The sequence below is a fragment of the Heterocephalus glaber genome, unplaced genomic scaffold (genome assembly GCF_053883595.1).
Source record: "Heterocephalus glaber isolate CG9 unplaced genomic scaffold, H.glaber_assembly_v1.0 deba00001688, whole genome shotgun sequence".
In the NCBI taxonomy this organism is placed as follows: Eukaryota; Metazoa; Chordata; class Mammalia; order Rodentia; family Bathyergidae; genus Heterocephalus; species Heterocephalus glaber.
This window is the reverse complement of record NW_028258413.1, coordinates 3042334-3069717: the sequence shown is the minus strand read 5'-3', so window position 1 is coordinate 3069717 and position 27384 is coordinate 3042334. Positions and strand designations below refer to the sequence as shown.

The 27384-nt window shown below is 43.5% G+C and overlaps 1 long non-coding RNA gene across 5 annotated transcripts in view; it reads right to left on the bottom strand.

Annotated features, from left to right (window-relative positions):
* Nucleotides 1–27384, bottom strand: part of LOC101708405 (uncharacterized) — a 104254-nt gene that overhangs the window by 36131 nt on the left and 40739 nt on the right. For 2 of the 5 annotated variants that reach the window (XR_015446452.1, XR_015446455.1), the window contains exons 2-5: nucleotides 12249–12382; nucleotides 10099–10334; nucleotides 9919–9996; nucleotides 6685–6834 (exon numbers count right to left, since the gene is read on the bottom strand). This is a non-coding gene — a long non-coding RNA (uncharacterized LOC101708405). The remainder of the gene's footprint in view (nucleotides 1–6684; nucleotides 6835–9918; nucleotides 9997–10098; nucleotides 10335–12248; nucleotides 12383–27384) is intronic. The other 3 variants (XR_015446453.1, XR_206128.4, XR_015446454.1) reach the window with 3 other exon arrangements.

Here is a 27384-nt window from a genome sequence, read left to right as displayed (position 1 = left end):
GTGACCACTACTGCACAGAAAGCTCATTCAAATTTGAGTCTCAGCAGCACTGGAATATGTTTATTTATAAGATTATCTTCCAGGTAGGGTGGAGAGCCAATTTACACACTTTCAATAATTTCAATAAATAAGTAGACCGGACCCTTCCCACCAGTCTGCCTTGTAAGCCTGTTATTACATACAGCACGATTATTGTATTAATGTTGACTTGCTGCGTGTGTGCATGTGTGTGAATGGATATAGATACAGATATTGGAAGCAGATAGCTGCCAATCACTAAATGCTCACTATAAGCCAGGCAGCGTGCTAATCACTCAGCTCACTTGTTTAACAAAATGTTTGTTGAGCACCTTTCATGTGTCGGGCACTGGGTTAGGTACTAGTTATGTAGGAGCTAAAGAGACAAGCATGGCCTAGTCTTCATGTAACTGAGAGTCTAGCGAAGAAATGTTTAACAAAGATTATAGCAAGGAATCTAACTGGTCCAAAGTTGCACCTCTCTGATAAAGCTGCATTTTTGAGAACTGAAAGATAATGCAGTAGGCGAAAAGGGGCTCAGAATTCTCCTGTCAGAGGAAACTGCACAAGGGTGTCTAGTGCGGTTGAGAAGCTAGAAAGAATCCAAGAAGAAGGGGAAGAAGGGAGGTGGAAATGGGGACAAATGGGCAGAGGCCAGGTCAGGAAGGGCTTTGTAAGCAGGTGGAGGAATTTGGACTTTGAAAACCATGGGAAAGTAAGCAAGCTGGTACAGTGGACCCTTGACTTACGAACTCAATTCCTTCCAAGGGCTGATTGTAACTCAAGATGGTCGATGAAGGCTCAGGCTCCTCTACACAGCCTTCAAAGTCTCTCTCCTGTACACAGGCAGATCTCACTGTCCTTAGAGAGACACCAGCCCAGGATTTCTCAATTAACCCCACACAGGACAGGATCCTGTCATGTTCCTCCCAGAACTCCGTAAGGGTTAAATCTGGAAGCACAAGCAGTCAGCATTCAGGTCATAACTCAAGACTTTGGTTGTAAGTTAAAACTAAAATTCCAGTCATAACCCAAGTTGTTCGTAGGTCATGCTGGTTGTAACTTGAGGGTCCACTGTATCCCCATCAGAGGTGCATGCAAAAGACTGCCATCACCTCCTATGGAGCAGGAACTGGAGACAAAGCACAGTTAGAGGCTCCTGCAGGGTGGAGAGGACAATGGTGCAGACACGGGGCAGAGCAAGGGCAACGCTCCAAGGAATGAAGATGGCAGAGCCTTGTTGGCTGGGCACAGGCTGGACTGTGAAGGGCACCTGCAGGAAGGCAAGGAAACCGCCTCCCAACAGTCGCCTGGAGGGTGTAATTGCATTAGAGAGGCGACCAGATCACCCTGCACGGAACAGGGCCAAGCTTTCCTTCACGATTGTGTCTCAATTATCACAGCTCTCCGTGTGGATGATTAGTGCATGGAGGATTCCCATAATGAAGTAGACTTTGTAGTCAATGGACAAAACATATCTACATTTCACACATGGAAAAACACATAATTTATAGAGAAAGACTGTGAAGTATGATCAAAACATACAATGAATGCCTAAATAGTTGTTTCAATTTATTGCAGAAAAAGTTGCCTGGCTATTAATCCCCTTCCAAGTCCTCCCCCTCAATTGGAACACACTCGCCCCATTGTTCTTAGCACTTTCTGCAGCAGCTCTGGAGTCCTCTTTCCTGAGTGTCTAGTTGCACTGTCCTGGCTACCTTGATGTCCTGGATTGATTCAAAACATTTAGCTTTCATGGTCATTTTGACTTTGCGGAAGAGCCAGAAGTTGCATGCACCAGATGTATTAAACAAGGTGGATGAGGACGCAGCATGATGTTTTTACTAGCCTGCTTTTCCGTTGGATGCCACTCAGCAGCTGAGTTCACCATATTTTTGCTTACACCTGGTAGAGACCCTCAGGAAAGAGGACTCCAGAGCTGCTGCACAAAGTGGCAAGAGTCATAGGGTAAGCGGGTTAATAGTGAGGGGAGGGACTTTGAGGGGCACTAATAGCAATGTATCTTTTTTGAACCCATTGATTTATTTTCTCCTTTATTCATATAGTTTATTAAAAATTGCATATTGTGTATCAGATATTATTTCAGTGCTAGGGCTTGAACAGTAAACAAAGCAGAACAAAACCAAATCCAAAATACAGGAAAAAAAATCCTCTGCCCCCATGGACATTATATTCCATTAGGTAGAATTCTGCTCATTTTTATCATTTTATTAGTACATGCGTGTAGTGCGTAATGTTTACATCCCTTGTCTGGAGGTGGTGCGTGTGTGAGACACATCTGAATTCCTTTTTTCACCTTTTCTTCCCCCACCACTGTCCCCGATCCCTTGACCCCCTTCCTTTTTTGGGTACATGTTTCCGTAATCCATTTTAATTATACACTTGCTGTACATTTTGATCACCCCTTGTAGTACTACTTCATTCCTTAGCCTCATCTGAATCTCTTCTGAGGACCATGATTAGAAATTGGGAGCCCATTTCCAAATTAAGTATATTTTTCTAACATCCTACTTTATCATTAAAATTATCCTGTTTTGCTTCTCAGGTAGTCTGGGTTCCATGAGTCGGGGATCATTGCCAAGAATCACAGAAGTGTGAGATTTTCAAGTCCAGTGAGCAGATCTCAGAATGCATCTAATTGCTCAGTATCGTGCTCATGGCATCGTGAAAGCTAGAAGTGGTAAGGAACCAACAGAGCATTTCAAAAGCCAGCAAAATCTATTCCACCACTGTCAGCTCTAAGGCTTGAAAACCAGTCCTGTAAGACAAAGACGGGATTGGTGTGAAGGGGGAGTGGAAGCGACCCCAGCCCACATGTTGCCCTGTGGGATTCAGCACTGCTTCTACTGGGCGTGGGGAGAATGGAGATGAGCTGCCCCAGATCATCTGTCCCGCGTTCCTGCAGATCAGATGTAGACAAAATAAAGAGAAGGGGCAATGATTGGCACAACCACAGCAGCGTCTTCTCTAAAAATAAACCAAAAGTCACTGTGAAGATGATTCAGTGAGGCCTGCTATCAATTCCAGAGGTACCAGAATAGCAATCTACTCACTGGGCGACTCCCCAGATCAGTTAGTCCCTATATTATTTAAGAGAAAAAAGATGCATCTGCAGAGGGGATATCTGATAAATGCTTTCCCTTCTACAAACAGTTCCCTCCAAATAGCACAAAGCTGATTCTTTAATTATCCAGGCAATAAAAGCAAGAAAGACTTAAAATCAGTACAATGTCATCAAACAACACACTCACAGAAAAGACAAATCCAGCTAAGTAGCTGAAGAACCATCCCAAGAGCACAATGTGCAAAAACAGAATGTCCAAGGGACTGACTGGGTGGGCAGAGATGAGTATTAGTCACAGCTATGTTAAATGCAGCAGTGAGGTATAGACTTAGTGAGTTAAAATGCCCAGCACAAACAGACACACACAGCAAGCTCTGAGGTTGCACTGCTCCGAAGCACCACAGTACCACGCTTGTCCGTGTATCACCTACTGTTTCACAGAAGTGTTTCCCTTTCTGATCTTATGTTATTTGGCAAATGTGTCCACTTATTCATGATTCTCAAGACCAGCTCACAGAAGGTTGCCGCCAGTGCTTTTGGTGGGACAGAGCAAATGTAAAGATACGCAGTGTCTGCAGAACGGAAGTCACTGTCCTAGTCCACGGGGACGAGAGACGACAAAGTGGCCCTTGGGAAATGCAGAGGACCTCTTTGTCTTCTCTAAAAAAATGATGCAGGGAGCTCCCTTCCCGGGACCCACACTCTAAGTTTCAACCCACCGCAAGCCAAGCTTCCAAAATATTGTTAGCACTGATGAGTGGACTCACCGTGGCTTAACATAACTTTGGTGTCACTGAGTACCAGAAGAGGTCATGGTACCATCTGCTTCAACAGGGAAAGGGGAGAAGGAGAAAGGAGGAAGCAAAGGAAGAGAGGTTGAAGGAAAGAAACAAAAGCTAAGTAATTATAATGGGAAAAAAGCAACCTCCCTTGTCCCTGGGTGATCAAAACATTTAAAGTTTCACCAATAATAGTAACAGTGAAACCCGAATGGTATGTACCATTCGGCTCTGTTCTAGAGGTTTCACATACAGTATATGATTGACTCAGAGGTACTACAGATAGCCCACTTCACAGCTGAAGTTACCCAGGCACAGAGAGGTAAGTAAGCTGCCCAGAATTACTAAGCAAGGGAGGCAGGATTTGAACCGGGCAGGTCTAACTGTGGGGTTTACTTGCTCTGTCCTTAAGCTTTGTTATGGCCTCTGGACATGACAACCCAAGCGCTGTCCGTGAAACATGCATCACGGGTCCACAGTGACATCCGAGGCTTGCACCAGCATGTAGCAAGCAGGCACTGAACTCACGGTTCAGTTTAACTGACATCTTTGTTAGGGCTTGGACAGACTTTCTCCAGGAAAGAAGCAATGTGCTGGAGTTACTGCCTGGCTCAAGCTGCATGTCTCCTCTCCAGGTGGTGACAGAAGTTGAGGGAGCAGTCACAGCTCCTCAGTCGCTCTCTAGGTAGCACAGTGCCACCAGATTCCCTTCCCTGGATGTGGAAAAGGGAAGGAACTATTATTTTTAAGCAACAAAGCACAGTTGGCTTCCATGGTGTGATCTCTGCTGATGGTGTAAACAACCTGTGGAGCTAAGTGTTAACAGATGCACCAAAGCTAAGTCTCAGCCAGCAAGTGACAGGGGCAGGATTTGAACTGAGGTCGGACTGGTCCCAAAACACTGCAGGCTGCGCTAGGCTGCTTCTTGCTTGCCAAGAAGCCACTCAGTATGGATAAGGAATAGAGCAGGCGCAGGGCTGCTTGTCAAGCGGGCAGATTTGAGTTTGGCTCTCTCAGCTTCTCCCAGCCCCCCCGAGCCCCCCAACCCTTTCTCATCTGCTCACCCTCCAAGATGTCCACTTTTCACACCGCGAGTCGGAAGTGTGTCCTGAGATCTTTGCCAACCAAGCCACACGGTTTGTCTAATCAGACTTCCTCCCGACTGAGCAATGACACATTTGCCTGTGAGCCAGCTAACAATGCCCTGCTTCCAAAGTGGGGCAAACTCCATGCCGGGTGAGTGGAACCCACTGCAGCTGTAGTGGGATCACAACTCTACACTTAGGAAATGCAAGCGGTCACTTCCCCATCTCCAGGCTGCCTGTGCAAGGGAGGGAACTGCTTCTCTTTCCCACGCTAGTGAGCCACTCCGGTCTCCCTGTCCCCTCCCTGCTCTGTCCTTAGTGTCTAAGCCACCAGCTAAAGGGCAGGTGAATCGCAGGAGCTGCAGCTTAGAAATCAAGTCCAAATTTCCACCTGAGAACCCTGTGCCCAAGGGAGGGCCACCCCAGCTGTGCAGTAGAGCGGTCGCTTTGAACAGCAGACTGCAGTACATGCGTGCACTCTAACAAAACAGCTCTGTGTGAGGCTGAAGTCAGCCCTCTGTGTTGCCTCTGTTGCAAGCTCTGGTCTTCCTCTCCACAGCAACATAAAAATCTTACTCTTCTACACCATCCCTTTGCACACTGGAAAATTGTCATTGCCCGTGAGTGCTGGCCTCCCGGGGAAAACACTCATCCCCAGCCTCCTGTCGGAGAAGTCTCTGGGGCCAGGCACTTGGCCCTAGTGCTCTCCAGCCCCAGGGCGGTGGCCAAGGTGTAGGCTCTGAGTTGCCTGAGTTCGAATCCTGGTTCTGCCAGAGCTTAGCTGGTGAGCCGGAAACTCATCTAACCTCTCCTTCCTTTCCTTCGTCACCAGGACGGAGCCCCAGCCTTACCACAGTGCCTGAGCGCTCCTTGTCATGAACATGTGTACAGTAAGGAGTAAGTACGCAAACTGTAACTCTTACCGTTACTCCGTGGGCAGCGGGGCGACACCTGCCTTGTTTGGAAACTGTGAGTCAGTAAAATAATCGGTCTAAAGTTGTGGTCACTTGCTTACCAGTCATTATTCATTCAGTCTTCTATTCAGAGAGCATTGTGATAAATAGTAAGTTCCCACTCTTTGTTTAAATAGCTCACTCTGGGTGCGTTTGAGACAAGACTTGACTGGGCCCCTCTCCTGCCTCCTGCAGAGAAGGCCAGTCAGGGGATCATTGCCACACTGCAGGAGAAGGACGCGAGAAAGCAAGGCAACTCAGACAGGGAGGCGCTGGGGAAGAGGAGGATCAGAAACTCAGTGATTTTGAGGGCAGAGTGAGAAGCTCTGGCAGATGTGCTAGGATGTGTGTGTGAGAGAGAAGTCACAACTCACTGCTAAATTTGGGACTGGATAATTGGAAGAGTTAGGCTGCTAGAGACAGAGCCAAGGAAGGCTATTGGCGGAGCCAGCTAGAGGGTCAAGCGGGACTTCTGCCTGGAGTAGAGAGGTGGGCTGCAGGACAGTCGGACCCATCAGGGACCAGTGAGACCCAGAAGGAGTGCACACAGCTGAGGCGAAGGAGCCCAAGACCTAGTCCTCAAAGACAGAGAGGATAGGTACAACAGAGGAGGACCTGAGGAGCAGCCAGTGCAGGGAGAGGAAGATACCCAAGGCCATCCAAGAGCCCAGGAAGGCAGTGTATGGGGTGGAAGAGCCCAAGCAGATGCATCAGTTGGCCGAGAAGTCCAGCAAAGTGAGGACCCAGGACTGGATTTAGCAAACCTGAAGCCCAGATGACCGAGGCAGGATGGACTCAGATGAGGTCCAGGGGGAAGTCTCGCTGGAGTGGGATAAGAGAACGAAGGCCTCTGCTTCCGCCCATGCTGAAGCGCCAGAGACGGGTCTTGCCCTTCCACCATGAACTCTCCAAAACTGGAAGGAGCATGAGGAAAAACCATGTTCAGTCATTGGGAAGCAGAGAGCACCAGACAGTGGTCCCCAAGAGTGGGGAAGCAAATGGCGGTCCCTGTGATGGTCGGACCCCCCCAAATTGGGTTCCCATCGCCGTCATTAGCAGCTCCTGCCAACTTCGGGCTGTGACCTGCCGTGTCTTCTCCCAGTCGCCCCCAGGGATACTGATCAGGACAAGTAAGGCAGAGTCCATGAGCTTACCTCTCCGGACTTCCTACTCAGCTAACGTCAGTCTATTTGTCAACATACTGGGGAAATGCATTTGATCAACTTTGGGTTTAGAGATCAAGTTAAACTGCCCTGTCTCTTTGCCATGACATCAAGAGAGCTTATCTGGTGTTTTGCTAAGTCAAGACACTGTCTCTACAGCATTTCCCTACCTTTCAGCAGAATTTTTTAAAATTTAATGATGTTAGTTTGGCATGACTTGTTAACAAATCCACATTTGCTTTTAGCAATTGTTTGGATTTTTTTAAAGTGCTTTCAAACAAGAAGCCCTCTTTTGGACAACTCAGCTACATTTGCTCAGAGGGAAACAGTGAAATGGGGATGGCTGGTGGTCAGAGTACCTTCCCCATGTCCAGCAAGGCCTCTTTCCTCTCTGCAGCTTCTAATTTTGTTCAAGACTCACTCGGGCTATCCAGTGGTGGAACTGGGTGTACAAGCGAGTCTACTGGGCAGCCGCTGCTGGTTGCCTCATTTCCCTCTCTTCTTTATTAACTGGACTCCCAGTTCTATCCTGGAAAGCAATGTTAAGCTAATTAAAGAAAAAGGGTGCAGACAAAGTTCTGTCCTTAAGCTTTTTGCTGCTGGGAGTTTACATCACTGCCCAGGTCAAGAGGACCACAGCAGCATCCTCTGGAGGAAGTTTTACATTCCTCCTGTATGGAAAACACATTTCTTGCAGCTGTTTGCTTTTTCTTCAAGCATGGAAATAGAGGTGAAGCTGGAGGCCACATGATGCTACGTTGGGGATAAAAGTACGCGTCCAAGTGCCGTGCAAGGTGGCGTGCAAAGCAAAGAGGCTGGGTGCACCCCAGGCTCCATTCCTGAGCCACCTGTTCCAGCTTCTCCCTTTGGGATAAGTCACCAGTGAGGAGCCCCTGCCCCACGCAGCAGAACCTGCACACAAAGTGCTCAAAAAGTCAGTGAGCACTCAAAGTTCTTTTTAATTTATTACAATAAAAGACACATTGCCCCACCCCCACACACAAAATACTCCCTTTTGCTTCAAACACACTTATCCCATCATTCTGCTACTTTCTGAAACCACTCTGAATTCCTCTTTTGTGAGTTGTTAGTTGTGCTGTGCTGGCTCCCTCGATGTCCTGAAATGACTAAAAGTGTGTCCCTTTCATAGTCATTTGGACTTTGGGGAAGAGCCAGGAGTCACACAGTGCCATATCCGGTGACTAAGGGGGATGAGGACAGCATCATGTCTGCAGCAGCCTGACTTCCCCTTGGATGGCACTCGGCAACGGCATTCACCATATGTTTTGCCACAGCTGGTAAAGACCCTCATGAAAGAGGACTTCCAGAGCTGCTTCAGAAAGAGGCAAGAACAATAGGATAAGGGTTTTCAAAGCAGGAAGGGGGTTTTGAGGGGGGATTAATGCACTGCACCTTTTACTCTAATAAATTATTTTTAACTTAAACATTCACCTCATATTTTGATCAGCTCTTGTGTATACATGGCAGAAGCTAGAAAACTGCTGGTCCTACCAGAGCAACCCTGGGATATCACTTCTCTCCATTTCTCTTGCTATGTGGTCTGTCTCCCATGGTGTGTAGTTATTTTTCCTGAACACTGATTAATTTTCCTTGTATGGCTTCCATACTGAGAATTATGCATGTTCTTGAAGTCAAACTCTCTTCCTACTAATAATTTCTGCCCCCTCATAACTTTACCCACAATCCACCATGCCTTCCTGTATGGTTAGAGCATGGCCTTTAACATTTAGGTCCCATGCTGATTTTCTCTTCCTGCCTCATTTCGAACTCTAGAGAGAAGGAGTATGTCATGTTTAGGCCACAGACCAACCTACTGATTTCCATCCCTGGGTCCAGCACCTCCCTCCAACCCAGGCAGCTGTGGTAAGGGTGAGTGGGAGGCTTCAGGAAGCTGGTAGGAAACGGGGTTCTCCCATGGCCCTTCCGGCAGGGACTCTGTACAGACCAAAGCCAGAGAAAATCTCTTTGTAAAGGATCCCCATTTCAGAAAACATAACCTAATTAACTATGGCCAAGAGAGTTCAGGGCTCAAGCCCTAATCCCAGTTTTTCCATTAGCACACTGTGTGAAAGTTTGAAGAGCTCTCTGTGCCTTACTTTCCTTGTCTGCAAAACTAGGGGACTCATATCTATTACCTCCTGAGCTTGCAGAGAGGAACAATAAAATTGATTTGCAAAGTGTTTTATTGCCATAAAATGCTATGTTGAAAATGGTCTGTTTTTAAATAGTCTAATTTGTTGCAGTATATAATAAAGAATGTTAAAGAACATGTTCTAAGTAAATGCACATTGTTTTTTCTGTTGTTACTTTTGATAAAATAATTAAAAGCTAGGAAGATGATGTGAGATATTAAAATGTTCGTTTATGTTGTTTTCCCTTACACAAAAAATAAAATTCTAATCTCATATTCTTAGCTTACTCTTTCATAATTCATGCAGTTAAAATTTAAGTGTAACAACAATGTTCTGGATTTTGTGCTTAAATGCATAGAATGAAGCCAGGAACTTGGCAAAGGTCTGTAATCCCAGCACTCCGGGAGGCTGAGGCAGGAGGGTCACAAGTTCAAGGCCAGCCTGGGTAACTTAGCAACTTAGCAAGACCTTGTCTCAAAATAAAACTTAGAAAGAGGCTGAGGATGTAGCTCTATGTTAAGGGTCTGTGTTCAACTCCCAGCACCACACACACACAGTACAGAATCAAAATTATGCTTATCTCTTCCTGTCCCACCCCTCCCCAGCCCCACTGGCAGCAGGACCTGCTGGCAGCTTGCCATTGGCGGGGACAGGAGTATTCACACTACAGATGTTAGCAAACCTGTAACTGAGGACTTCTGCTCTTTTCCAAGCAGCTGGTTGGTAAGCCAGGACCAGCACACTGCTGGATTCGGTGAACCTGGAATAAAAACACATCACCACGATTATTGTCATCACAAGAACACCATCAAATAGGTCTAGTAAGCACCAAACAGAAATATGGCTTTTCTAGATTACATACCGCCTGTTCAAAGCTCTGTCCTGGCTGTCTGTAGAAATACTGTGAATATTTGCTGCAGCAGGATCCAGATATGTCCCAGCCTGAAGCTCTGATCCTCTGACTTCGGCACCAGCATCAGCCACTGTGCCACACTGTCCTGGGAACTGAGGGACAGAAAATCCGCTCTGCTGCTTCTTCTTACATCTCCAGCCTCCGGAGCCGGACCGGGCCGGCAGTCAGTGCTCCGCAACTGTTTCCTGAAAGAGTGGCTGAGCTGGCAGCCTGCTTATAGTCACGAGTTCATAGTCACCCTCAGACCCCACATGTGCCACCCTGGCCACTTAGGCCAAACCACAGCATGTTCGTGTCATGTCTGGGACTGAAGGCTTTGCCTAATTCAAGCATTGCTTTTGATACCTGAGAGCCCTGTGGTTTCTCTATCACAGCTGCGTCACTTACTTTACTAACTAGGACCTGTAGAATTATAGCTACTGCTCTCAGGACAAAAGCGAGAAAAATATGAAGAAGACTTTTATTTCCTGAACACATGACAGCACCTGTCCAGGTGCCCTCGGCATAGGAGTAGCACATCCATTGCTACGGACCAAGCACACTCTGGATGACAGAGCAAACTTTTATTTGTTATATTTACAGCTCTCTATTAATTTGTGTTTCTGTTGCTTTTGGTATTCTCCAAAGAACCTACAAGAGTGCTTGGCACACCAAGGTTTGTCCATAAACTTTGAGGGAGAAAATTGCCCTGCTCAGAAGGTGGAGCAACCTGAAGCAAGCACCACTCAGTGGGATTGACAGGGTCCCGAAAGGGGCACTGTGTAGAGGCCAGTCAGCAGGCTGCTCTGGCCACACCAGCGCGCGGGAATGATTAAACAGCACACCACTGCAGCCATGGAGTTCGTGTTTCCGTCATTTCCAGCAGCCAGTAAACATACATTGACCCTCATGTCTCACTGCCCTGACCCAGTGGCATACAATAAACAGTGAACATAAGGTAGGCAAACTCCCGAAATATTCACTTCTTTGCTCCTCAGCCTTCTTGGGCTTACCATGGGTAAAATCAGAAGCAAGTGTACAAAGCAAAAGAAAAGTGAAGAGCTCAAACTCCCGAAGAACTCCGGATTGAGATTTGATGGGGTCGGAGCTAGGAGGAAGGATTCAATTTTCAGCAGCCCTGCTGGGTCCCCACGGCCCGCCACATGCTGCAGCTCGGCCTTGATCTCAGCCACCCTTGTTTACTGTGGGACAGCTGTTCTCTGCGATCCTTGCCCGCCACCACACCGCTCCTGGGGAGAAGCAGCAGAAACCGCAGCCAACGTGAGCCAGACTTGGGCTGGGAGGCTCAGTGTCAGACCAGGACTGATCGTTAGAGCTTCTCCCAAAGGACAGATTAAAAAGTCAGGCAGAAAAGAGAATTCACTGCTCCCTAAGACCAGCAAGACACAAAGCTTCCAATATGCCACCCACAATCGACCTTCTATCATACTGGGTTCTATTTTCAGCTGTTGCAGCTTTGCCTTCACCTGCTGGGCTCTTTCTGAAATAAAGGCAGCAGTGGAGAGAACCTAACCATGCCCCCTGATTTAGGGCTTCCTGCAGACACACACATCACACCTGGCTCCGAGGCACGGCTCCGAGACAGCAGGTGACCGGCACGTGTAAAAGGCCCAGGGCTCATTGTCAGGCCTGGCAGCCTCCCCACATTTTCACTTCATATTGCGCATGTATGTTTAATACAGTGTCCTATTTGCTTTCACTTTACATTGCCTGTTGCTGGGAAAGTGTGATTAAAATGCAGTGGAAAAGACTGCAGAACCCAAGATACAGGAAAATCACTTTTTTCCTACAATGACTTATTTCTGTTTGGAATGAGGGAGAGTCCAGTTGGCCATCTGTCGGAGACGCTGGAAGGAAAGCCTGCTGCACCAGGGAGGGGGCTTAGATGGGAGATCACCTTGCTCTTCCCCAGCTGGCAATCCTATGACCATCATGTGCTGGGCAAATTGCTTTTAAGACATTTTTCCAAGAAAATTGTCAAACTCAAAAGCAGCTGATCCATGCAGATCACGGCTAATACATTGTGTCTCTTTTGTGTTCACAAAGGAAGAGACAAGGAGAGAGGTGGGAGTCTGTGGAGCTGGAAAACAGAAACTCACTGAGGGGTGACCATGGCTGTATCATAGCTTTCCATCCGCAGTGCTGTCGCTGCGTGCTTCAATTGCAGTTTCCATTATAGTCTCACTTTCAGGGCTTGGTAATTCATGCCGAGCTTGATACTACTGACCCTAGCCTAGGAAGAAACATGGCTAAGAAAGACTGAAGTTTATTTTACCAATTTGCTTTAAAGGTGAGAAAACTAATAGGAAAACAAATGGCCTAGAGATGACTTTGCACTTCAAGAAATCCTTTTAGTATGCATAGCTTCAATAATGTACTGTGGACACGTAGGGCACATTTTGAAATAAGAAAGAAGCAGGGTACATAAACAGAGCAATGACCACCCAAGGGTAATGAAACATTTTCATGCTGGAAAAGCATGTGAAAACAAAAATCTGGGGAAGTTTTGAAGAGTGAAAGAAGTTTTTTTTAACAACAACACAAAAAAGAAACTAAGCAGCCAGAGAAATGGGGCTGCAAGGAGAACCATTCTGTTGCTAACTGCTAATCCAAACTCAGAAAAAACCGGGCTTCAGGAGTAACTGCGTGCATTGGCTATGATAGCCCTGCACAATTTTAGCAATTTGCAGGGAGTCAGCTGCCTCTCCCTACGGCGATGCTTCTTACCACCTCCTCGTAGCACGGGACGTGGCATCACTGCTAAAACAATACGTCGAGCATTGACACATCAGACACGTTCTCTGTCACCCTAAGAATGCACACCCACAGTCCCACGGAGAGTCAAATAACTGATATTCTCCCTCCCACCACACAGACGAGGGAGCTGAAGAATGGCTGCTTAACTTGCCCCGGCCATAGTCCTAGGGCTGACAGATGGAGAAGGGGAGATTCCGTCCGACCGACTCTGCAGCACATGCTCTTCCACCATACCAGAAATCCCTGCACCCACTCCTCCCTCCTGAAGGACAGCTGGGTGTGAAACTAGCTTTGATGCTGACGAGAGGAACAGTCCTCAGCCCACTGCAATGCATTGTTCTCAAACCAATGCAGACCACTTTTTTCTAATTAAAAGCAATAGCTGTTATGTAAAAACTTAATCATCATGAGTTAGTATATTAAAACAGTTGCTATGGAGGTATTTCCTTTTTTTTTTCCAGAAACTGCTTCCAGATGTGACTCAGAGTGGTCACCAACAGCATGATAGTTATATTTTTAATTTCTTTACTTTCACTTTAAATTGACATAATTTACATATTTACAAGCCACACTGTAATGCATATATATGTAGCACTTTGAAATGTTTTAGATCATTTTCTTAGTACACTTGGAATATATAATGAATTTTTAAAATTAATTTTATTGGTACATTTTAGGTATACAATATGACATTCATCATTGGAAGTTTGCACCTTTACATAATCTCTCTTGGTTCTTATTTTTTCTCCATTCCCCTGCCCTCCCTTCACCCTCTCCGTCCCTCCCTATTTACTGAGACTTTGTTTCCATTTTTTCATTTTCTCATATTGATTCCATTTCCTTCTTTCCTTTCCCCTACCCCTCCCACTTCCCCTTCCCCTTTGCCCCTTTTCTTCCTATTTCACATTATCTGTTATACCTTTTAGTCCTTATTTACACTTTCAGTTTCTCACACCAGAGAAACTACTCGGTATTTACACATGTGTCCTATTTATTTCACTTAAGAGTATCACCTCAATGTGCATTCATTTAGCCTTAAATGTCTCTAATTTCTCATTTTTATGGCTGAGTAGTACTCCATTTTATAAAAAAACACATCTTCTTTATCCAGTCCCATGGAGGTATTTCTACTGGAACCGCAGAATAAATGCTTGAGGTAGAAAAGAGCTGCATCATTTGAGTGGCACTCCTTGAGTAGTAGCCCTTCTGATGAGAACTTCCTTGTAAAGTTTCATATGTCTGATAATGAGATTGATCAAATACATTGGAAACTAGATTTCCCATCGTCACAATGGGAAGCAAGATGACAGCTACATGAGTCACTAGTTTTGATCACAGAGCAAAGGAAAAATGAGCACTGTGCAGGGCATCAGGATGACGGGGAATCCACTCCTGGCTTTCCACTGACTACTACAGCCATGTTTCTTAAGCTCAGTAAATCTAAGCCATTGATATATAGAATGCACTAAATAACCTCTAGCTCCACGCATCTATAAATTTCCGTGATATGTGCAACATACCTACTTGCTGCAGAGAAGTTTTGGTCAGAGGCCACCTTTGAATAGTAAGATTTTTAAAAAAGGATAACACGAGGAATTCATCACTGGCACTGATTGCATCCACGTGAGCCAATAACACTGCATTGCCTACCTGAGATCCTTGAACCTCCGGCCTCATGTTTTTGTTCCACCCACATCCAGAGAGGAGGTGGAGTGGAAACCACCTCAAAGTTAATGAAATGATTGTCAGCACTCTATGTGGGGCCCACTCACTGCTACTTCTCTCTCTACTTCTCATGTACTTACTAGTTAATATTAATATTAATATATTGGTTTCAGGCCAGGGATTTAGCTCAGTGGCACTGTGCCTGCCTCGCAAGCGCAAGGTCCTGAGTTCGATCCCCGGTACCAAAAAAAAACCCCACTATATATATATATATATAGGTTTCATACTTGAGGGACATTCCATAAAATACCTGGCTTGTATGCTTCAAAAATGCCAAGGTCAAAGAAAGATTGAGGAAAGTGTTGCAGATTAAAGGGGAATAACAAGATGATAATTAAATGTAATGTTTGCTGTTGGGTTGGATCTTGGACTGGAATAAAATAGTCACATAAAGCACCTTACTGAAATAATTGTTAACTTTTAAATATGAGCTATATATTAAATAATAGTATAAAATCAATAATAAGTTTCCTTAGTATTACTGCACTTAAACTAGGTAAGAGAATTCCTTGTGCTCAACAAATACATAGTTGAGTATTTAGGGGTAAGGTTCACGACATCTGTAACATACACTCAAATGGTTCATTAAAATATGAATGTATATTTGCATATATGGAAATGCTTGCATATATATATATATATATATATATATATATATATATGGAGAAAAAGAGAGAGAGCCAAAGAGAGAAAGATATCCAGGGAAAAGGGGAGTTACAAAAACAAATAGGGCAAAAGATAAGCTATTGGTAGAGAATAAAGAAATAGTCCATAGGTGTACAGACAACTGATTTTCTGCAAAGGCACCAAGAACATACACTGGAGAAATCACAGTCTCTTCAATACATGGTGCTGAGGAAATTGAGTATTCATCAGCAGAAGAATGGAGCCAGAGCCCTATTTCTCATCATATTCAAAAATAAACTCAAAATGAATCAAAGACTTAAATATTTAAGCCATGAAATTACTAGACAAAAGATTCAAGGGAAATGTTCCAGGACATTGGTCTAGATAAGGTTTTGGTTTTTGTTTTTAATATGACCACAGAGCCTAGGCAACAAGAGCATAACTGACAAATATAATCATATCAAATTAAAAAGTTTGTAGAAATAAAATAAAATAAAGAACAACAACAACAACAAAGTTTGTGCCCAGCAAAGGAAACAAGCAACAGAGTGAAGAGACAACCTACAGAATGGAAGAAAATATCTATGAACTATTCATCTGTAAAGGGGCTGATATCTAGAACATGTGCAAAACTCAATCCAACAGGAGAAAAATTCCTACTAAAAATGGGCAAAAGTGGGGGACAGGTGAAGGGAGGAGGTCCATTAACAGATACAGGGGTGCAGCTGGACAAAGGAGTGACTTCCAGGGTTCTGCTGTACGGGAAGAAAACTATAGGTGGCGATAGTTCATTATTTCAAAAGAGCTAGGACAGCAGGTTTTCCAATGTTCCAACATAAGAAATGGTAATGTTTGAGGTGATGGGTACACAATTACCCTGATCTGATCAGTACACATTGTATACATGCATGGAAATATCACACTATACCCTAGAAATATGTGCAGTTATTGTGTCAATTAAAACTAAAAAATATTAAAATATACCAGGTGTGATCAAAATATACAGTGAATGTTTAAATTTATAAAAGTTTAGAACCATAAAAGACACATCTCCATTAATACTCCACCTCACAGCCCACCTTTGCCATCATTCCTGCCACTTTCGGAAGCAGTTCTGGAAGTGCTCTTTCCCGAGTGTCTACATTGTGTGATCTAAAATGGGCAATCCCACTGCCAAGCATTATTCAACAGCAGGGCAGCTCCTAAAAACACCATGCTGTGTCCTCATCCACCTCACTCACCGATCTGGCTCTGTGAGAGTTCTGGCTCCTCCTCAAAGTCAAACTGTCCATGAAAGGTAGACATTTAGAATTTAATTCTTGACATGATGGCAGCCGTGACAGTGTAAATACATAAAGACACTCCAAAAGTGGCAAGAAAAATGGGAGGAGTGGGATGGAAGTGAGGCAGGGTATTTTGAGGGGGATTAATGTGTCTTTACTTAATAAACTTTTTAAATATAACCATTCACCATATATATATATTTATAAAATATATATATATGGATAATCGGTACATGAGAATTCCTTGACTATTCTTACAGCTTTTCTGTAAGTTTGAATTATTTTAAAGAAAAGTTACCAAAAACTCTGGATTCAGAACAAACTTTTTATAAAATATGTAACTCATTACCTTACAGGCAAATTCTCCTTGTCTTATATACTCAACCAGCACATCATCCAATACATATCCTACCTTTTGCAAATTCTGTCTTCCTGTGGCTTTGACCTGCCCCTCCTGTCCACTCCCTCAGTCTGGGATGCTGACTGCTTCACCCTCTACGCTGGTCATGAGAGCTTTACCACAATGGCCGCAGCTGAGTGGCCCACAGGCGCGCTCTTGGCCCCAGAAGGGCCAATTAGGAATTTCTGCAAGGTTTTTGTGCTGGGTCATAAAGAAAACCCGAAGCAGTTATTCTTTGGTGGTCGTCCTAGTTTAGATTCTCCCAAAAGCAGACTCTGAAACAAGGAAGGGTACAGGTTGTTTTGGGAGGAGCTGATTAAGGAAGCATGGTAGGAGAAAGGGAATTGAGACAGAGAAAGGAAGAAAGCAATAGTAAAAGGTGGTCAGCCCTGCCAGGGACTCTCTCAGAGGCCCATGAACAAAATCCACTATGAAGTCACTGAAGAGGAGGAAATGGTATTGATGCACCGCTCCCCTTGCTCTTTGGCTGAGAGTTAGTCTTAGGCACATTCACCACCTGTTCTTTTGCACTGCCCTATCTGCCATCCCACCCCATAGCCCAGACAGGGAATGTCCTTGAGGTAGAAAACCTGGGAAGGATAGGAGAACAATTCTCCAGACGCAGGCGACCTCAGAGATGGGCCGAAACATAGCGCCAGGGCAGCAGCAGAGTCTGAGACAGCAGTTTAGAGGCAGAAGATTCAGGGAGTTGCCACTGGGCTTTGCTTCCTGCCACATGGAGGAATCTGGCCTAGAGTAGAAGAGAAGCCTGAGGTCTCGGAGAGAAAGACAGAGACTCTGAGCATAACTGAAGCCCTGGTCCCAGCTGTTCTTGAGGTTCGTGGTTTTGTTGGTTCAGTCTTTCCTTGGATTCAGTGAGCAACTAAAAATCATGTTCATATCTCAACAGATTTGAGCTGAGTTCCTGTCACATATCCAACAAGTAAGTGGGAAAATCTATAAGCTTATTAAGATGGTGTCATCTGCATCACTGTGATACAATCCCAGTATTGTCACCCTAAAACCCCATCACCTAAATGTAACCAAAGTGAAGTGACAATCACAAAAACTTCAATTGTAATCTCTGCATTTCCCTTAGAAGCAGGGTTTTCCTTTGCTTATTTTTAAATTAAAAGCATTCTTAAATTGCCTCAAATATTTTCTTTATTTATCAACTGCTGCGTATATATCTTTGCACAGTCAGAGTTCATCAAACTTAGTAAAACATTCTTCATCTATCCTGAGAATAATTTTGTGGAAAAAGTATTAAATAACTTCCATTTCTAGAAAGGACTTTGCATGTTTTAGTTTTTTAAAATAAATGAATGAAATGTGTTTTCCGGATATAAATTTTACACTAACTAAAAAAATGTCTAACAGTAAAAGAAATCTGGAAGGAAGTAAAATACAATTTAGCCTAGAAAAACAACTCAAATAATTTATTTGGGGAAACAGGAAACAAAAACATATTTATTTCCTGATCCTGAAAATACAGCAGTGTTTTGAGACCTAAGAAAGATGGATGGTTTTAATGCACCACTACGTTGAAAAAAAATTTTTTTAAATCAAGATATATGCAACAGACACTTACTTTATAGACAACCCATTAAAGAACAGTTCCCAGAACACATTTTTACATTTCACAGGAGATTTTGGAATCTATATTGCAAAAGCATATGTGGGGTAGACACACAGCCCCGTCGACAGGCCGGAAGGAGGCGGAGGTGATGACCATCACCCGGCTCCCTGCCCCACTCTGGCTGTTAGCTGTGAAGAGTCCATTGTTCAGGCTCATTTTTCTTTCCCAGAGTAATGTTTCACATCCTCACAGAGGATATCTCAGTGAGGGAGAAACACCTTCGGAGAAAGCTGATAGACACGAGGGTTTCGACAGTGAGCCATGGCGTGAAGTTTCACAGACCCATCATTCTCTTCTTTTTCATTTTCTTCCCACTGATTTAATTATGGCCCATGTTTATACGAAGAGGAAATAGAGGTGCTTAATTTTTAAAGTACAAAATAGCTTTACTAGATTCCTCCTATCAAAGCAATTATCTGAATAAAATTTGCTTTTGAAAGGCAACTCGAAAGCAGGATACTTCATGGATGACCTGGGTAGCACTAGGGCTACACTCTGTTCTGTCGTAAGTACAACCTGCATATCATTTTTACTGTCACATTCATTGAATTTGGTAAATGATAAAAATTAATGCCTACCTCCTACTTCACAGACAGGCAATGCCAACATGATTTTCATTTCTCACATTTATTTTTCGCTCCTTGGTACAAGACACCTAGATCCCTCCTTTGGAAAGGAGTATAGAGTGGTATTTAACAGGGGAGCTTTGGGAATCAAATTTATTATTTAGCAAGTTACTTAACTTCCATGTGCCTCAGTTGCACATCTGTAAGACTGGATATTGATACCTGATTCATAAAGAAAGGATCAAATGAGATAAAATCTAGTAAAACACTTTAAAAGTAATTAAAAGCAAGATCTTGAAGAGCTAATTGTACACCCATGTTCATAGCAACATTACTCATAAAAATGGAAGGGGGCAGCATACGAGTGTCTACTGGAAGAGAGTGGATAAACCAAATGTGAATATACATGCACTGGAATATTATTCAGTCTTGAAGGAAATTCTGGCACATGCTACAACGTGGATGAACCTTGAGGAAATTCTGCTAAGGGAAATAAACCAGTATGAGAAGACTATCGCTGCCTAGTTTCGCTTGCGTGAGATGTCTACAATGGGCAAACTGACACACAGAGAGCGATGGTTGCTGGGGAACAGGAAGAGGAAGTTATTGTTTAATGGGTCCAAAGTTTCAGGTAAGGTGAAAAAGTTCTGGAGATTGTTTGCATAAAAAATGTGTATATTTTTACACAAACCGTATACTTAAAATGGCTAGAATGGTAAGTTTTCTTTTTTTGTGTGTGTGGTGTTTTTTTGGTACTGGGGATCAAACTCAGGACCTTGTGCTTGCGAGGCAGGTGGCAGAACCACTGAGCTCCATCCCCAGCCCTGAATGGTAAGTTTTCTATGCATTTTTCCACAATAAAAAGGAAAAATAGTAAAACAAAGAGAGCTCCACCAGAAACAGGGCCATTATTTGTCTCTTCCTTGTTGAAATGCTCTGGTTCAGGACCAGCCTCTTTTCTATCTCCTGTGCTGTTGTATAGATATTTAATACACACAGGAGAAGGCGCTGGGCTCCAGTGGAAACATGTGACCAACTTGTCTCCAGGTTGTCCAGGGCCGGGCTGGGTGAGTCCCGTGCAGAAGGAAGCGGCTGGGATCCGACTCTGTGTCCAGCAGCGGCTCACTATACACTCACTGAGGGCCAGAGAGCGGGAGTAGGAAGCGGCTACATCCAGGCTGGAGAAGAATAAACAGTGTCCGTCAGACCCGAGCCATCCCAAGTCGCACGGGCTGCTCAGACACCGAGTGACAGACGGATGCCAAGCACACGCGCAGTGGCCTTGCCACTGGGGAAGGGCGCAGAACGAGCTAGCAAAACAAATGCCATGCCGACAAGCAGGAAAACACAAATCTGCAGGACTTTCTAAGAAGTCCTAAAGAAACGGGGTTAAATATCTTGTCCTCAGTTGGGAAGAATTAGTGTAAAATATCAAATCTCCTAAATTTTATTTATAAATGGAATGTTATTCTATCCTAATTCTAACTCAAAAATTCAAGGAGTAAAGAGCACAATTAAAATTCCTAGGCAAAAAGACATTTAGATAATGTGATTCTGGCACAACACTAGACAGCTTAAAAAAGACAACAACAGATTCCAAATCAATGAACACATCCAAAGATATGCAGATTTAGAAATAATGAATCATGTCTCAATCATCAGCGAAAGGGTAGATTTTTAATAAACAGTTGCTTTACATTTTTGTTCACTCTGGAAAAAATTTAGATCCTTCATCTAACATTATGTCTTATATATCTGCGTATTTCTGTACGGTTTTAATCACACATATAGTATCAACACATGCAATGTATTTCTGGTGTAAATGTATTTTTGAAAAAGGTTTTAAAAATCAAATGACAAATACTACTGAAAAATATCTTCAAATTCATTATAATTTCAAAATGAAAATGAAAATAATAAGATGTTGGTCTAATCCATACAACTGGCATTTTTAAAAAATGGTAGGAGGGGACCGGGGATTTAGCTCAGTGGTTCTGCCGCCTGCCTCTCAAGTGCAAGGTCCTGAGTTCGATCCCTGGTACCAAAATAAATAAATAAATAAATAAATATATACATATATATATATATATATGTATATATATAAATGGTAGGAGGTCGAGGAAAGGGGCCTTGTGCTGGCTGCCTGGAGGAGGGTAAATTGCTATTATCTTTTAAGAAACAATTTGGCAGTATGCTCCCAAGTGCTACAAAATGTTCAGAACTTTTTACCTCCAGAAATATGTTTGAGAAATAATGACGACTTCAATATCCAGAAGTATTTTGAACTGTGTAACCTGAAAATGTTCCTCCTACAAAACACTCAGAAATGTTGGATTAAAAATAAATTTCTTTTTGAACCACTGGGGAAAAGAGGCATGAGGCAGTGGGGGGAGGAGGAAGAGGAGGGAAGAGTGGCCGAAGGGTGGCGCTAGAAGAATTCACCCATGTAGGAGAACTAAGCCAAGCAACCTTTTAAAGCACACTTCTAATTGTCACCCAGTAACTGCATATTTGGGTACAATGTGATATATCAATATGTGTGTGCAATGTCTAATGATCAGATCAGGGTACTTGATAAAGCTATCGTTTCCAACTTTTATCATTTCTTCTGTTGGGAACATTCCAAGAGCCCATCTGGCAGTTATTTTGAAATGGTCCATTTTATCCCCTCTCCATCGCTCCCTTTCTCCCTGCCTCCCCACGCTCCCCTGGGCTCTGGTAGCCCCTATCCTATTGTATACTTCAATGAGATCAACCTTTTTTTTTTGGAGATAAGATTTCCACTAATGCATCACATTTCCCAGGTTGGGCATAAATTTGCAATCCTCCTGCCTCAGTGTCCCAGAGTGCTAGGATTAGAGGCATGTGCTACCATACCAGATGACATCAAGGTGTTTAGACAAATGTGCTGCTTGTCGTTCTGTACCTGACTCATTTCACACAACATAATGTACTCTTATCCACGTTGCTACAAATGACAGGATTTCATTCTGTTTTATGGCTGCATAATATTCCACTGCAGGTGCATACCACGTTTTCTTAACCCCTTTACCTGTAAGTGGACACCTGCTTCCATCTGTCACTTTCTCATCACTAAGGCAAAATACCCAATACACACAAATATAAAAAGGAGAGATTTTTCGGGACTCAAACTTTCAGAAGTTAAATCTATAGCTGGCTGCACTTTCGTTATTAATTTGGTGGCAGGTTTTATATTAGATTATCCCTTTGTCTATAAATTAAAACCAGTCTTTCAGGTTTTACTTATCTTTCGATTTCCAACTAATGCCACGGAGCAAGAGCATGGTGGAGAATAGCTTCTCGACTCTCGGCCGTGAGGAAGTGGAAAGGGGGGCAGAGCGGGGCACCGGAAGCAGCCTTCTGGTCTCCCGTGACCGCCTTCCACCCGGCCGCTGAACTCGCCCACGAGGAGCCCGGGGGTGTGCACAGCGCCCCAGGATCCAGTCACTTCCAAAAGTCCCCCTCTGGATGGCAGGCTTCTGATAGACCTGTTTTTAGGCTTTTGAGGAAACTCCATACTGACCTCCATGCTGTCTTTCACTCCCACCAGCAGTGTGAAGGAGAAAGCTTTGCTCTGCCCCCTACGGGTGTCTGTTGCTGTTTCGGTGATAGCAGTTCTGACTGGGGTGAAATACTATCTCATTGGGATTTTGACTTGCATTTCCCTGATGTCTAATGATGATTTTGTCCAATACAAATGCGCTGGCCATTTCTATTTCTTCTTTTGAGAATCATCTCCTCAAATCGTCATCCATTTTTAATTGGATTATTTGTCTCTTGCTGTTGTTCTTGGGTTTGCTGAGTGCTTTATACATTCTGAACGTTAATTCTTCAGAATTTATTGGTAAACATTTTCTCCCATTCTGTGGATTGTCTCTTCACCCTGTTTGCTTTACTGTGCAAACCCGATTCAGTTTGATGTAAGTTTTCGTTTGCATTGGCTTTACTTTGGGTGTCATATTTTTTAAAATATTTGCCTATATCAGTTTCTTGAAGTGCTTTCCCTATGTTTTCTTCAAAAAGTTTCATAGTTTCAGATCTTACATTTACAACTTTGATCTATTACTGAATTGATTTTTATGCACAGTTAGAGAAAGTCAATTTCATTCTTCATATGGATTTCCAGTTTTCCAAGCAGCACTTATTGAAGAGATTCTACTTTCTCCAATGTATGTTTCTGGTTCCTTTGTCAAGATTCAGCTGGTTGAAGATACATGACTCAATTTCTGGAATCTGTTCTCTTCTGTTGGTTTGTGTGTCCCTTTTATTCTAGTACCAGGTTGCCTTGGTTACGATAGCCTGCAGTGTGTTCTGATATCAGATGTTGTGATGTCTGCTGCGTTGTTCTTTTTGCTCAAGATTGCTTTAGCTGGGCCGGGAATTTAGCTCAGTGGTTTCACTGCCTGCTGTGCAAATGCAAGGACCCGAGTTTGATCCCCGGTACCAAAAAAAAAAAAGATTGCTTTAGCTATAGGGGGTCTTTTGTGCATCTATATGAATTTCAATATCAGTTTCTCTACTTCTGTGAAGAATGCTGTTGATATTTTTTGATGGAGATTGTTTTGAATCCTTACATTGTTTTGGATAGTACAGAAATTTTCACAATATGAATTTTTCCAACAAATGAACATGGGGTACCTTCTCATTCTTTGTGTATCTTCCTCAATTTTTAAAATCAGCATTTTGTTACTTTTGTTGTTTTTTCAGTTTCTTGATGGTGTACTTCAAAACACACGAGTTTTAAATTTTCACAAAGTCCAATTTATCTTCTTTTCCTGTGTGCGCATTACCTAACCCAAGTTCATAAGAATGAATTCCTGCATTTTTTTCTAAAAGTTTTATAATTTTAACTCTTAAATTTAAGTTTTTGCTAACATCTTTTCCACATGGCTAGCCAGTGGATAGCACTATTTATTGAAAATACTATTCTTTTCTCACTGAATGGTCTCGGTACCTTGTTAAAGACCAAGTGATCATAAATGTAAGGGTTTATTTCTGGACTCTAATTCTATTTTATTGATGTATATACATTTATCCTCATGCTGGCACCATACTGTCTTGGTTATTGTACTTTTATGGTGAGTTTTTAATTGAGGAAGTGTTATGGTTTGTATCTGAATGTGACCCCAAAGCCTTATGCAGTCAGGGGTGGGGAGTTTTGAAGGTGACTGGAATAGGATTTGTGATGCTAGGATTAAGGGTGTGTGGTACTAAATTAGTCCAGTGATTGGTTTGGCATAGTTCTGGGTGTGGATAATGGGAAGGCCCTCCCTGGATATGGGTGGCACCGCCCAAAAGGCGAGTAGCTTGGGAGGGATAAAAGGGAGATGAAGGATGCTGCTGCTGCTGCTGCTGCTGTTTGCTGCTTTGCTGCCACCTGCCTGCCCTGCCATGCCACCCTGCTTTGGAACCAGTCAACTGTGGACTGAAACCTCTACAAACTGTGAGCTAAAATAAACCTTTCCTCTTTTAACTTTGGGTGTTGAGTATTTTGCCTCAGCAACAAGAAAAGTAACAAAGACAGGACGTGTAAATCCTCTGCCTTTTTTTCTTTTTCAACACTACCTTTCCTGTACGGGGTCCTTTAATTTCCATGTGAATTTTAAGATCAGTTTCTTGGTCTGTGCACGCCCTACCGAGGTCCCGAGTCACGCAGAAGATGCCGAATCACCCCGCTGCAGACAGGCAGGTCTGCCCACACCCTGCCGAGGTCCCCAGTCGCACGGAACACACGCTGAATCAGCCCGCTGCAGACAGGCAGGTCTGTGCACGCCCTACCGAGGTCCTGAGTCACGAGGAAGACACCGAATCACCCCACTGCAGACAGGCAGCCACCTGATTCCACATTACCAAGGCACAGAGGACACCAGACCACCAGACCAAGGTACTGAGTCCCACTGTTCCTGGCCCAGAGGTAGGGGCTTCTGAGCCGTCGTCCCACTGCTCCTGGTCCAGAGGAAGGGGCTTCCCAGTCACCATCCCTCCTGCTGCTCCCAGCCCAGAGGAAAGGGCTTTTGGGCCACCTTCTGTCCCGCTACTCCTGGCCCAGAGGGAGGGGCTTCTGAGCCACCATCCCACTGCTCCTGGTCCAGAGGAAGGGGTTTCCCGGCCACCATCCCTCCGGCTGCTCCCAGCCCACAGGAAAGGGCTTTTGGGTCACCATCCCTACTGCTGCTCCCGGCCGCTGTCCCACCTCACCCAGCTCAGAGGAGGTAATCCGTGCAAGTGCTAACAGCCCCCCGCCCCAGTCGAAATGAGAAAACACATAAATAAGTCTCAAAACCAGACTTCCAGATCACCTACAGCAACCCCAAAGGGAAATGAGATGGAACACTCTGATACTCAACCACCTGGACCCACTGAACTGGCAGCAAAAGGGGATCTGGAAAAAATGAAATCAGAAATAATTTCTCAGATAACAGGAGAAATTGTGCCCCTAGTGCAAGACATGATTAATAAATCTAGAGAGGAGCTGAGGAAGATGATGGAATCCCAACATAAGAAACAAATGGAAACCATAAAACAGATGCAAAACGTGAAAAACTTCATTGAAAGTCTACACAGCAGAATGAGCCAGTGTGAGGACAGAATTTCAGATATAGAAGATAAGATTGCAATTAGTGACCAGGAAAAGAAAAATTGCTTCAAAATTATAAGGGAACATGAGAAATCAATCCAGCAGCTGCTAGATGATGCAAAAAAGAATAACATAAGACTGACTGGGCTCAATGAAGAAACAGGAGGAGTGCAGATGACATAAAAAAATCTCTTCACAGAAATAATGGCAGAAAACTTCCCAGGCAGGGGAAAAGAGCTTGACATACAGATAAGTGAGGCATATAGGACTCCAAATAGCCTTGATCAAAAAAAATCTACACATAGGCATATAATTGTTAAGATTCCAGAAACACAACAGAAGAACAAAGTTCTCCAAGCAGTCAGAGAAAAGAAACAAATCACATACAAAGGAAAGCCCATCAGAATCACAGCAGACTTCTCAACACAAACCATCAAGGCAAGAAGAGCTTGGAGTGACATATTCCAAGCCCTAAAAGAAAACAGCCTCCAACCCAGATTGATGTACCCTGCAAAACTATCTTTCAAAATTGATGAAGAAATAAGATACTTTCATGACCAAGAGCACCTTAGGAACTTCGCGAATACCAAATCAGCACTTCAAAGAATTTTACACAATAGCCTAGGAACAGACATTGAGGATCACAACCTCAGGAAGCAAAGCAGAATGAACCCATCTGGCATGACAAGAAATTAAATGGAAAGGGGGAGAATCCTATGAAAAGCAAAAGTCATGGCAATGACAAGTCAATACGTTTCAGTTATAACCATCAATGTTAATGGTCTCAATTCACCAATCAAAAGAAATAGACTGGCAGAATGGGTCAAGAAGCAAAATCCAACAATATGCTGCATACAAGAAACACACTTAATTCAAAAGGAAACTCATAGACTGAAACTTAAAGGGTGGAAAACAATACTGCATGTGACAGGAACCCCCCCAAAAAAGCAGGAGTAGCTATCCTCTTGGCAGATCAAGTAGATTTCAAACCAACACTAATTAAGAGAGATGAAGAAGGACACTACATCCTTGTAAAGGGAAGAATCCAAGAGTAAGAGATGACAATCATAAATATCTATGCACCAAACACTAGTGCACCCAACTATATAAAACAAATACTAACAGACATGAAAAGCCATATATGCACGAATACAATTGTAGTGGGGGACCTCAACACCCCACTATCACAAATAGATAGATCAACTAGACTAAAAATAAGTAATGAAATACTGGAACTCAATCGAACTCTTGAACAAATGAACTTAACAGATGTTTACAGAGTCTTCCACCCCACAAAATCAGAATACACATTCTTCTCAGCTGCACATGGGTCATTCTCCAAAATAGACCACATACTCACACATAGAACATGTTTAAGTAAGTGCAAAGGAATTGAAGTTATCCCCTGTGTATTATCAGACCATAGTGCGATGAAATTGGAGATCCACAGCAAAAGAAACTCAAAAAATTTCATAAACATGTGGAAATTGAACAACACACTTCTGAATAACCAATGGGTCACAGAGGAAATTAAAGATGAAATCAGACAGTTCCTTCAATTAAATGACAATGACAATACAACATATTGGAATTTATGGGACACAATGAAAGCAGTCTTACGGGGGAAATTCATAGCAGTG